Source organism: Microtus pennsylvanicus, chromosome 5, assembly GCF_037038515.1.
Source record: "Microtus pennsylvanicus isolate mMicPen1 chromosome 5, mMicPen1.hap1, whole genome shotgun sequence".
NCBI classification, from domain to species: Eukaryota; Metazoa; Chordata; class Mammalia; order Rodentia; family Cricetidae; genus Microtus; species Microtus pennsylvanicus.
Genome location: NC_134583.1, coordinates 29,768,812 through 29,781,759, shown reverse-complemented (window position 1 = coordinate 29,781,759; position 12,948 = coordinate 29,768,812). Strand labels below are relative to the sequence as shown.

General features: G+C 40.0%; 1 pseudogene; it reads left to right on the top strand.

Annotated features, from left to right (window-relative positions):
• The first annotated feature begins 11,625 nt into the window (after window positions 1-11,625).
• On the top strand, window positions 11,626-12,462 carry LOC142850734 (large ribosomal subunit protein uL18 pseudogene; annotated as a pseudogene).
• The last annotated feature ends 486 nt before the right edge of the window (window positions 12,463-12,948 follow it).

Sequence of the window (12,948 nt, the reverse complement as noted above, 5' to 3'; positions counted from 1 at the left end):
GGAGCCAACCTGGAGTCTGCCTAGTACTGTCAGAGGTCCTAGTCATGCCTAACCAATGAGGGGAGACCATGCAATGTCAACGGATCAAAACGCCTGGGTTCTAGGAAGGTATAAAGTTATTCCCTATTGTTAAATAAATGAGTCTGCTGTATACCTTCTAGCTGACTCCCAGAGTCTGAGCTGTTCACACTGTGTCTTCCTAACCCCTTCCCGAGGAAGATAGTAGCTACATCTGGCCCCTGGAACAGGGACTTCAAGCATGGGTTTTGAGCTCACCTGGTCAGAGTCCTTTTTTTGCTGTTGCAGCTGTAAATTTTTTGGTTGTGCCGGAACAGGTTCTAGTCATCTCTCTCTCCTCACTCATGGTGTTGGACAGCGTCTCCAGTACGGTGTAGTTTCAGTGAGAAGGCCGCTCCATCCTTCAACAGCTAAGCGTTGAGACCCCCATCCTTCTTTTGTGTTGTCTGTCAGGTTTGTCTGCCCATCCAGTTAGGAAGGCACATTTTTTTCTGTTACACGATTTCCCACCGTTGTTGACTATTGTCTCCCTCTACAAAACTGGTAATCTCTCCTCCACCTCTAGTCCTTCCTTGTCTGATCTCTTCAACATAGATGGTGAGGAGACAGAGAGTTCAAGTCCAGTGAAACATGCTGCAGCGCAGTGCAGTCACAGTGAAGACAGCAGATGCTACTTGCCAGTCAGCTCATTCCAGCTGTGGGAAGCTACACCTTGGCATCAAGCAGAGGCAGCCACTGTTGGGTGTATGGGAGAGCTGGGCCTGGCCCATGCTTCAGAGGACCAGCAGGTACCATAGTACTTGTGCTCACGGCATCCGTACTGGTCTGGCTGGTCGTGTTTGCCTGGCTGACTGTAGGTGCAAGCATGGCCTGGTCGGGCCTTAGTTGTGAACTCAGCCGCCCATGGTGCCCATCAACATTTGTGCTTTGGGCGTGACTCACGCTACCATCTTCAGCCCACACTCACTGATTCACCACCACCTCCGGCCACGTCAGCATTTGGGGACAGCCTCTGTGAGTCCGGCAGCCTGCTTAGAGACTCAGATCCCATTGGGCTCATGGGAAGCTACCTGGGCAAGACCAATCCACCAGTCAAGCCAAAGGGAAGAACAGTGATAACTGAAAACAGTCGTGAAAGTCCTGAAGTAACAAAAGATGGGGTCACTGTTGTAAAAATCAATTGATTTAAAGAATAAATACAAAAATATCAGAGATAATCTTCAAGATGTTGCCAACAACACAAATGAAGAGATTGGGGATGGCACTACCACAGCTACTCTTCTAGCACATTCTATTGCCAAGGAGAGTTTTGATAAGATCAGCAAAGGGTCTAATCCAATAGGAATCTGGAGTGGTGTGATATTGGCTGGTGATGTTGTAATTGCTGAGAGAGTCATTGGCCAGAACCTCCTCAGACTCCAAACCTACAGGCGTTTTCGTGGGACTGACTACTGCTAAATTCATAACACCAGTCACTGAAACCAAGTACCCTGGAGTCCCTCAGGCTTAGCATTCTGTCAGCACCCCAGCTTCCATGATGCCATCTCTGCCCCAAAGCCCAGTATACTGTTCAGGATGCTGAGCCCACCTGCCAACTCTTCCTCCCCTCTTACCCCTGGCCTAGCTTGTGTTTTTCCCATGTTTAAATCCATTTTTATGGCCACACCTAAAAGTGAGAGTAATATTCCCTTGCTATCTAGCTCCTCAGCCACCTACAACTTTATCTACCATATTTGCACTATTCCCTCTTTTGCAGTTTTAAATATGATAATGTAAAAATAGATACATGTTCCTCCTTTGTTTATGCCCTTACCCTTTCTAGGGAGAAAGCTGTCAGTGCTACCAAAGCCCTTAAGTGTGGGCCATGGTAGTTAGGCTCATAAAATTAATAATGGCCCTGCCTATGCCTCTCAACAATTCAATGACTTTCTGGGGTCCTGGAAGATTTCCCACACCACTGGCATAACCTGCAATATACAGGAACAAGCCATTGTGGAGAGGACCAGCAAACTCTTAAAGAGCTGGTGACCAGGACTATCTTGTCAGAGGCTAGGAGAAATCCTTATCTGACCTTAACAGAGGTCCTTTTCCATATGAACTGTCTCAGTTTTGATGACAAAGAGCTCAGTCCATCCTATAAGCACTGGGTTTCTCTGCCAAGGAATATACCCCTGTCCCTAATGAGATGGAGAGATCCTATGTCCCTCCAATGGCAACTGCCAATTCCCTGCTAACCTGTAGGTGGGTTTTTTCCCCCAGACTGCCACAATGTCAATATAAGTCTCTGTAAAACACGCATGCCTATTGTGCCAGCACCATTTGTTGAAGATGCTTTCTTTCTTCCATTGTATACTTTAGCTCCTTTATTGAAAATGAGGTGTTCATAGGTTTGTGGGTTAAAATCTGGATCTTCTATACGATTCCATTGGTCGACTTCTCTGGTTTTATGCCAGTAATACACTGTTTACATGGCTGTAGCTCTGTAATAGAGTTTGAAGTCAGGGATGGTAATGCCTCCAGAAGATCCTTTATTGTATAAGATTGTTTTGGCTATCCTGGGGTTTTTGTTTTTTCCATATAAAGTTGATTATTGTCTTCTCAAGTTCTGTGAAGAATTTTGATGGGACCATGATGGGGAATGCATTGAATCTATAAATTGCCTTTGGTAGAATTGCCATTTTTAATACAAGAGCAAGGGAGGTCCTTCCATTTTTTGGTATCCTCTTCAATTTCTTTCTTCAATGCCTTAAAGTTCTTGTCAAATAGATCTTTCACTTCCTTCGTTACAGTTACCCCAAGATATTTTATGCTGTTTGTGGCTATCGTGAAAGGTGATGCTTCTCTGATTTCCCTCTCTGCTTCCATATCCTTTGTGTATAGGAGGGCAACTGATTTTTTGGAGTTGATCTTGTATCCTGCCACATTACTAAAGGTGTTTATCAGCTGTAGGAGTTCTTTGGTGGAGTTTTTGGGGTCGCTTATGTACACTATCATATCATCTGCAAATAATGAAAGTTTAACCTCTTCCTTTCCAATTCGAATCCCCTTGATCCCCTTATGTTGTGAAATTAGACCCATATCTATCACCATGCACAAAACTCAAGTCCAGATGGATCAAAGACCTCAATATCAATCTGAACACACTGAACCTGATAGAAGAGAAAATGGGAAGTACCCTACAACATATGGGCACAGGCGATCGCTTCCTAGGTATAACCCCAGCAGCACAGACAGTAAGGGCAACATTGAATAAATGGGACCTACTGAAACTGAGAAGCTACTGTAAAGCAAAGGACACTGTCACTAAGACAAAAAGGCAACCTACTGACTGGGAGAAGATCTTCACCAACCCCGCACCAGACAAAGGTCTGATCTCCAAAATATATAAAGAACTCAAGAAACTAGACTTTAAAATGCTAATTAACCCAATTAAAAAATGGGGCACTGATCTGAACAGAGAATTCTCAACAGAAGAAGTTCAAATGGCCAAAAGACATTTAAGGTCATGCTCAACCTCCTTAGCGATCAGGGAAATGCAAATCAAAACAACTTTGAGATATCATCTTACACCTGTCAGAATGGCTAAAATCAAAAACACCAATGATAGCCTTTGCTGGAGAAGTTGTGGAGGAAGGGGTACACTCATCCATTGTTGGTGGGAATGCAAACTTGTGCAACCACTTTGGAAAGCAGTGTGGCGGTTTCTCAGGAAATTCGGGATCAACCTACCCCTGGACCCAGCAATGCCACTCTTGGGAATATACCCAAAAGATGCCCGATTATATGACAAAGGCATTTGTTCAACTATGTTCATAGCAGCATTATTTGTAATAGCCAGAACCTGGAAACAACCTAGATGTCCTTCAATGGAAAAATGGATGAAGAAAGTGTGGGATATATACACATTAGAGTACTACTCAGCGGTAAAAAACAATGACTTCTCGAATTTTGCATGTAAATGGATGGAAATAGAAAACATTATCCTGAGTGAGAACCTTCATCTGGCGATGTATGGAGATAGAGACAGAGACCCACACTGGAGCACCGGACTGAGCTCCCAATGTCCCAATGAGGAGCAGAAGGAGGGAGAACATGAGCAACGAAGTCAGGACCACAAGGGGTGCACCCACCCACGGAGACAGTGAGGCTGATCTATTGGGAGCTCACCAAGGCCAGCTGGACTGTGACTGAAAAAGCATGGGATAAAACCAGACTCTCTGAATATGGCAGACAATGAGGGCTGCTGAGAAGCCAAGGACAATGGCACTGGGTTTTGATCCTACTTCATGTTCTGGCTTTGTGGGAGCCTAGCCAGTTTGGATGTTCACCTTCCTATACCAGGATGGAGGGGGGAGGACTTTGGACTTTCCACAGGGCAGGGAACCTTGACTGCTCTTCAGACTGGAGAGGGAGGGGGAGAAGGGTGGGTGGAGGGGGAGAGGAGTGGGAGGAGGGGGAGGGAAATGGGAGGCTGGGAGGAGGCGGAAATTTTTTCTTTTCAAAATAAATAAATAAATAAATAAATTTAAGAAAAGTTTGATTCTAAAAAAAAAAGAAAAGAAAAGAAAAAAAACATGCAAGCCTGGCCATGGATCAACCTACTTCCTCCAAGGAGGGAATAACCCAGGATTGGTAATGTATATTTTCCCCTTTCTTGCTCTCCTCAAACAAATTGATTCATTAATGGCAGAAGTTATGGCTTTTGACAATCCATTTTTTGAAAAAGCTTGGCATGATATAAAAAGGCTATTTAATCCCTCCTGAATGCTTACAAATGCATTAATTGGCAGGGTGGCATTGTCGATCCTTATTCTCTTTGAGTGTCTCCTGTAGCAAATGCCACAGCAGCAGAGAGCAACTAAGGTGACTCTTCAGGTGGTAATGGCTCTTAGACATCCTTTTTGCAGTCCTCTGCAGGAAGTTAAGTTATGCTTGTCTGGTTATCTGAAATTCAAAATGTTGCTTCTTAGTCCCCCAACCCTGGCAGCTCTCCCGGAATTAATGCTCTTGGAGGGCTAGTAGTCAATGATGGGTAAGAGCTTGTTCAGCAGGCCATCCTAAGACAGGCACAGTCCAGTTGCTGAGCACTCCTGAGGCAGGGTCAACAAAGCCTGAGCAAAGAACCCTGGCTCCCACTGAGAGCCCATGTAATAAATAAAAATGGATCAATCTGCATCATAGCTCCTCTACCTATGACTCAGGACACAACACAGATGGAAGAGCAGACAGATTGTTAGAGCTAGAATACCAGGAAGAGTGATTGCCTCTCTTAGAAATGGCTGAAAAAACAAGACATCAATCATGACATGGAAGGGAAAGGAGATCTTTCATGTTCCCACCCTGAGAGAAAGAACTACAAGTAACTAATGATTGCTGAGAGGAGGAGAATTAACATCTCCCAGGGATGAGCCTGCTGATTGGTTTTCTAACTCAAAGTGGTCAACCTTGAAACCTTATACACATTTAGATTGTAGTTTTATATTTGTCCATATCTACAACAATAGTAATCCAAGGGCCTCTTAATTTGAGAGTGGAGGGACTTGGAAAGGGGTTGGAGGAAGCGCACATGAGAGAAAAAAAGGGGGAAAGGGATATAATAATATTTTATTAAAAATGTAGAATAAATGGGAAAAACATCAGTATATTTTTAGTTTAAAATATCCAAAAACAAAACTCCAGAATTAAAGCAAATCATAAAACATTTCTGTAAAATGCACTTTATGGAAAATTCATATTTCCTTGTAAAGATTTCATCAATCTATAAGTTTGCAACATTTGGGGGGATTTGATGCTATAAATATTCTAACATTGATCCTTAGCCCTAATCCCATAGACAGCAACACAGAGAATGAAATATCAATTGCACTACCTAAAAAATGTGAGGGTATTTCCAGTTTATTTTTATTTTGATTGCTGATACTTCCATTCTTTATAAAGAGGCTAGGACAATGCATGTGATGATCTAAGTAGCAAGCACTTTAACTCACTTTTATTCACACAGTTACTTTAAGACCCAGAGCAAGAACCACACAGAAACTTACATTCACCTTTCTTTCTAGTGATTCCTAAACAAATCCTCTGCTACCTTCAGCTGACAGGAAGAATCCAGTCTTGGAGGTATAGTCATTGCATAGCTGTGCGCCTCACCCAACCTTCAGTTGATGCCAGTTTCATTTCTGATCTGTCAAGTGTTCTCTGAACTGACAGAGAAATGCTTCTGTTAATATAATCCCATGGATCTTTTCCATCTCCAAAGTCTATAACCTAAAATTAGCCTACTTCTGTCTTTAAATCCCCACACTTTAACTCTTTCCTCTTAAGCTGGCTCCTTCCTGGATAACCAAAGATTGCCAAACCCAAATTAGGAATATTTCTGGATTGCACTGGTTCTGAGCCACTGGTTGTCACCTTAGTTCCTCCTTCACTGCTGTAAACTCCTCCAGGTAAGAACATTCAGAAAGTGCTTGGATTCATTCTGTTTTCATATTTTGTTAAACATTTTCCCAAGTCTAACCCTCACAATATGTTTAATCACATAAACTCCACAGGAAAATACTGCCTCTCCAAGAACCATCATTAATCAAACAAGAATCTTAGGACCAGGTACAGGATGCATCCTTAGAAAGTGTTGGTCACAATCAAATTACAGAAAGTCACAACAGTCACAGAAAGCCCCAAGTAGAAACAACAATCCCTCAGACACTGGACATGAAACTGTAGCTGGCAGGCAAGGGATCTCAGGTTGGACAATTTCAGCAGAATGTGGAGTCACACACAAAAATCTCCCTCAGCAAGAACTTAACAAGTTGACTTGTTGGAACTACTAATATTTGCTTCCTTCCCCACAACTGTAGAAGCTATTACAAAGACATTGAATGAGATGGATAAACAACATTCATCTCAGCTAAGAGGAAATGCTGAGTTCATATAGTATATTTCATTTTAATTAAATACTTTCATTTATAATTTGTATACCAATCATTTAGTTGCTTTATTTTAGCATACATCTCAAATAAATAGGCTTTTATGGCTGTCAAAAAAAAAGAAAGTGTTGGTCAGAGAAGTCCCAGTCCCATCCCCCCAAATAACACAAGCTATTTTCATATCTCCTGATTGCCCATCACAGGTAGAAGATAATAATCTACTGCCTCACACCTTTAATTCCAGCACCTGGGAGGCAGAGGCCAACTGTTTTCTGTTTGAGAATGCCCTGGTCTACGACCACCAGAGTTCCATGACCACCAGAGCTACATGGTAAAATGCTGTCTTTAAAAAAAAAAAAAACACAAACACAAAAATAATCTATTTCTGAAAGCACCACACACCTTGGCTGCAAGGTATAGAGAAGGCTATCAGGAGCTGAGCTAGAAGCTTTTTTTCTATTGGCTGGTATTTGTAGAGTCAGGTGTGATTTATGATACTGGGGAGAAAGGCATCAATGTCTTACCCAGAGATGAACTCTACAAATTGCAATACCAACCAGCCACTCAAAAATGTGCTCACTGGTGCACAATTGTTCTTGAATTAGATTTGAGGTCCAAGGCACAAGAGGAAATACATGATTGGTACTGTAAATTTGATCAAAACCCTATGGCTGAGAAGATCATAGGCTCTAAGGGGAAAACTCACTACTATTGTTTTGCTAAATTGACTTAGCCCCCAAACTGCAATCTAAAGTATTGTTGTTTACTTTATGCAAATGCTACGCTCATCCTTAATTAGAGAGAAACTTCTCTCTGCTGAGAATGATGGTAAATGCAGAGGAGACTCATGGCTATTCAAGATATTCATGACTGTGTGTTCAGATCTAAAGAAGACATTTGTACTAATCCTCTATAAAGGCTCAAAGAATATCCAGGGAAGAGAGGGTGGAAAGAATAAAAGATCCAGAATATAGGAAGAAAGGGTTTAAAATGCTATCTTCAGAGTTTGATGCAGCCATTACAAATACTATGTCACAGCAGCAGTAATATAAGACTGGGCTTATAAATAACCAAGCACAAATTGAGGAAGGCTCATGTGACCCTACTCCTTCATGCTGAACTCTGACAACTAACTGATGGGTTCTGGAAGAAAGGACAGCCATTGTTCAGAAGGTTCCAAAGGATGGTTCCAAACCCCAAACCACACAGACTGACTTTAGTTTAGTTTAGTCCTGACTAAAACCAGGAGGTCATGAAACAAAACAAAACAAAATCAAAGCCATACACAAGGGGGAGAGAAGCTATGAGGAAAAAGAAGAGGATGAAACAGGCGGGAGGGAAATAAGAGAGTGAGTGGGCAGAATAAACTGAATGTACTGTACATAGGTATGAAAGAGTCAAAGCATGGGTTTAATCAATAAAAAAGAGAGATAAAAGGAATTGAACTTATTAAAAATAATAATCTGGCTGGGTTTGTAGATAGATCCATGTAAGATTAGCTTGCCTTGCACATACAGAATCCCCTGTTTGGTTCCTAGTACCAAAATAAATATAAGTAGATAATAAATAAATTTATTTTAAAACTTACATTAAGCCAGGCGGTGGTGGCACACACCTTTAATCCCAGCACTTGGGAGGCAGAGGCAGGCGGATCTCTGTGAGTTCGAGTCCAGTCTGGTCTAAAACAGCCAGTTCCAGGACAGGCTCCAAAACTACAGAGAAACCCTGTCTCAAAAAAAAACCTTACATTAAATAATACAACAAAAACTCAATTATGTTATTATTTACTCCAATAATCTGATTTATACATTATTTTTAATGATATATAAATATCTTGAATCCTAGTTTGGGCTCTAGAATTTTTCTCTTGAGTCTTTAGAATGGTGTGTGTGTGTGTGTGTGTGTGTGTGTGTACACATGAGAGTGCATATGTACCTGTGCATACATGAGAGCCACAGCATATGTGTATACGTGTAGAGATCAACAGATAACTTGCACCATTTGAGTCCTGGGATCAAACACCAAAGTCAGGATCCCACTGACCCCAAAACAGTGAGTACAGAGAAATTTACATATGACTAATCAGAAAGTCTAATGCATCAAAGGCAAAACGAACAGCATGAAAGAGTAACTACCTTCTGCCTCTCTACCCCAGTGTGGAACAAAACATCTGTCAATTTATAGAAAGAAAATAGAATCATACGATGTTTGATGTTAATCTGACATTTAAAGAACACTTGCAAAGTGTCCAGATTATTTTTGAATACATATCAGATAGTTATATACTATAATTTGAGTTTTGATGTAACTCAATAAATGTACCATATAACAAAAAAAACTGAAAGTCTGATAAGCTCATTCTGTAATGGTGTGATAAATTAAAGTTCAATTACTATGAAATATGTTTTTAAATTAGTGTTTAGAATTTGAACACATTATATGTAAATAGACCATGAAACAAAGGAAAAAAATAAGGAAACCATTACAAACTAAATAATGATCTAAAAAAATAAAAGAGGATAACTTACTTACCTGGGTAGAGCCAAAGTAATATTTAAAAGAAAATGTATTTTTATGCCTATATTTGAAAATTTTTAAGTTATAATATTATTTTATTTTGATATTATTGAGAGAACAAGAAAACCATATAACTTTTTGATAGAAGTAAATATTAGAAATATTTCTTAACACAAGCTCCCTGCCGACGCAAAAATTCCCAATCAAGCCAAATTATGAAATATCCAGGTTTAATGGGAGATCTGTGTTCTCAGGTGGCCCCAAGGGGGAACCAGGAAGCCGCAAAAACGCCCCCTGGGAGGAAGAAAGGGAGACCATGCGTTCTTCTTTTGTGAGATCACTTAAATACCCTGGGGAGTGGTCCTCCCTGAGGATGGGGTCAGGACCTGGCCTGCTGGGATTTGGAGTCCAGACCAGGCCTGGGGGCTGGGATAGATGAGAGGGGCTGGGGCCTAGGCTCCCAACTTGACAGTAAGAGAAAAGCATTTAATACATATTTATAGTTTTTTATTCCAAATAGTTTTCTTTAATATGTTTTAATTGAAATACAATTGAATCACTTTTCCCTTTTTTTCATCCTGCAATGCCTTCATCTTTGCTTATTGGATTATTATTGTTACATACATGTAATGTGTATGCATATGCACAAATATAGAGATGCAACCTGCTGGGTCTGGGTTTTTTGTTTGTTTGTTTGTTTGTTTGTTTGTGTTCATATGTGCTCAGGGCTGACCACTCTGCATTAGACAGTCAATAAAGGGGCTCTTCCCAAGAAGAGGCAAAGTCTCCTTCCAACAGTCACCAGCCTGTAGTTCCTTGTCTAGGTGCAGGACCGTGCAAACATCTCCCCTTTCCATGTTGACATGTCCATGGGTGTTGCACTAGTTCTGCCTTGTTTGTACAGCTACCCCTGGAAGAGACTGTTTCACAGCACATTTCCTGGTGTTCTAGTGTTCATAATCTTTTCCCCGTCAACCACGATGCTTCAGGAGCCGCAGATGGAGGAGCTGTGCTGGAGATGTATCCTTTGGGGCTGGGCTACCTCTGTTTGTGGCTCTCTGCATCATGTCCACTTGTGGTTTATGTGATGGGCTCTGATTGCATTTACAAAACAGCTTTTTTCTTTTTAAAATTTCTATTTTATTTTTTCATATATATTTCAAACATATTCTTTTTCTCTCAGCCAACTCCTCTCAGATCTTCTTCAACTCTTACCCACCCAACTTCATATTCTTTCTGTCATAAAAGAAAGAACAATAAGAACAAAATCCAGACAAATAAGCTAAAATGAAGGAGGAGAAGGAAGAATGAAAAAGAAGGAGAAGAGGAAGAGGAAGAAGGAGGAGAAGGAGAAGGAGAAAAGAAAGAAAGAAAGAAAGAAAGAAAGAAAGAAAGAAAGAAAGAAAGAAAGAAAGAAGAAGAAGAAGAAGAAGAAGAAGAAGAAGAAGAAGAAGAGACAATGATTCTCATCGCCGACGAGAAATGGTAGCTGTACTTATCTAAGAAATATGACTCCTGCACAAAGAAGGTTTGTGAACTCTGTGTTTTCATTCTTAAATTCTCAAAAAATGAGAAATTCAGGGGCTTTTCACTGTATCAATGCAACACATAGTTAACTTCAAGCCTAAGAGATTTGCCCTGCATTTGCCATGTTTAACACTTTTATTCCACCCTATTCTTGAAGCTTACTAAGAAAAGTAAAGCAAAGAGAGAGCATATAATTTGGAAAGCCAGAGGTATCATAAAGAACTTTTAATACCAGCCATAACTAAATATCATTTCACTTCCACTAGATTATCTAAAATAAAGAAAACAAAACAAGGATTACTGTAGATACTAAGCCACTAGAAGAGTCACTTAGTGTGGGAAAGGTATGAATTGATAGAACATTTGGAAAATCATTGTTATTTTCCTGTAAATACCACAATAAATGAAAACATGTGTTACCAAAAATACTTGTACGAGAACAAAAAAACTGCAATTTTCAAAATTACCAAATCTAATGTTCAGATGTCCCTCAACAGGAGGGCAGAAAATAAAATCGCAGTATATTCATAATAACAATAAAATATTATTAATTTTAAAATGCTATAATTGCTTCTTCCCCTAGCACCACTGGGCCTGCAGGTCTGTGTGGAACTGCGATTGTGAGTTTCTGTTCTGCAGGATGGGGTTTGTGAAAGTTGTCAAGAATAAAGCCTACTTTACGAGGTACCAAGTGAGATTTAGAAGGCAGTGCAAGAATAAAACTAACTACTATGCCTGGAAATGATTGGTAATCCAGGACAAAAATCAGTACAACACACCTAAGTATAGGGTGATAGTTCATGTAACTAAGAGAGATATCATCGGGCAAACTGAGTATGTCCATTTAGAAAGGATGTGATAATCTGCACAGCATATGCACATAAATTGCCAAAATAAGGAGTGAAAGTTGGCCTGCTAAACTGTGCCATAACCTATTGTAGTGGCCTGCTGCTGGGTTTGGTATGGACAAGATCTATGAATGCCAAGTGCAGGTGACTGGAGATGAATACAATGTGGAAAGCATTGATGGTCAGCCTGGTGCCTTCACTTGCTATTTGGATGCAGGTCTTTCCAGAACTACAACTGGCAATAAAGTTTTGGGGCCCTTAAGGGAGCTGTGCATGGGGGCTTTCTATCCCTTATAGTACCAAATGATTCCCCGGTTACGATTTTGAAAGCAAGGAGTTTAACACAGAAGTACAGTGTGAGCACACCGTGGGTCAGAACATCGTAAAATACAGGTTTCACCTAATAGAAAACAATGAAGATACTCATAAGAAACAATTCTCTCAAATAAAGAGGGAACAATGTAACTCCAGACATGGAAGAGATGTGTAAGGAAGCTCATGCTGCTACCAAAAGAAAAGTGAAGAAGAGGTAGAACCATCCCAAAATGTTCCTTGTCCAGAACAAAGATCAGGTTGCTAGAAAATAGGCAAGATTCCTCAGAGCTCAGAAATGGGCTGCTGAGAGCTAAAGCAATTTTTATGAAATTTTTTGTAAAGATAATAAATTTAATGAACAAGCAGCTAAAAATTGTTTTATTATTATTATAATTATCTTACATCATAATCATTATAATTATTTTATTATCAATCAAAATTAATAACAAAAAAAGCCTGTTGACAAAGAACAACAACAACTTGAGTAAACCTCTAAATTACTATGTCGAGTAGAAGAAACCAGACTTAAAAAAGATATACTCTATCAATTTATGTGAAATTCACAAACAGTAAAATTAAATCTCCAGTAAAGAAATCAAACAACAGTTGCCCATGGGAAGAAGTGATTGAGAAATTTCTAAGATGAAAGAAAAGCTGCATTTCTTCAATGAGTGGTTGTATTAATCAAAACTTACTGAACTGTATGCTTAACATCTGTGCATTTCATTGGTAGTCCCTCTTCTATTAAAAAGATATAAAAGAAAAATACTACAATTTATTTAAGAAAGTAACTCCTTCCT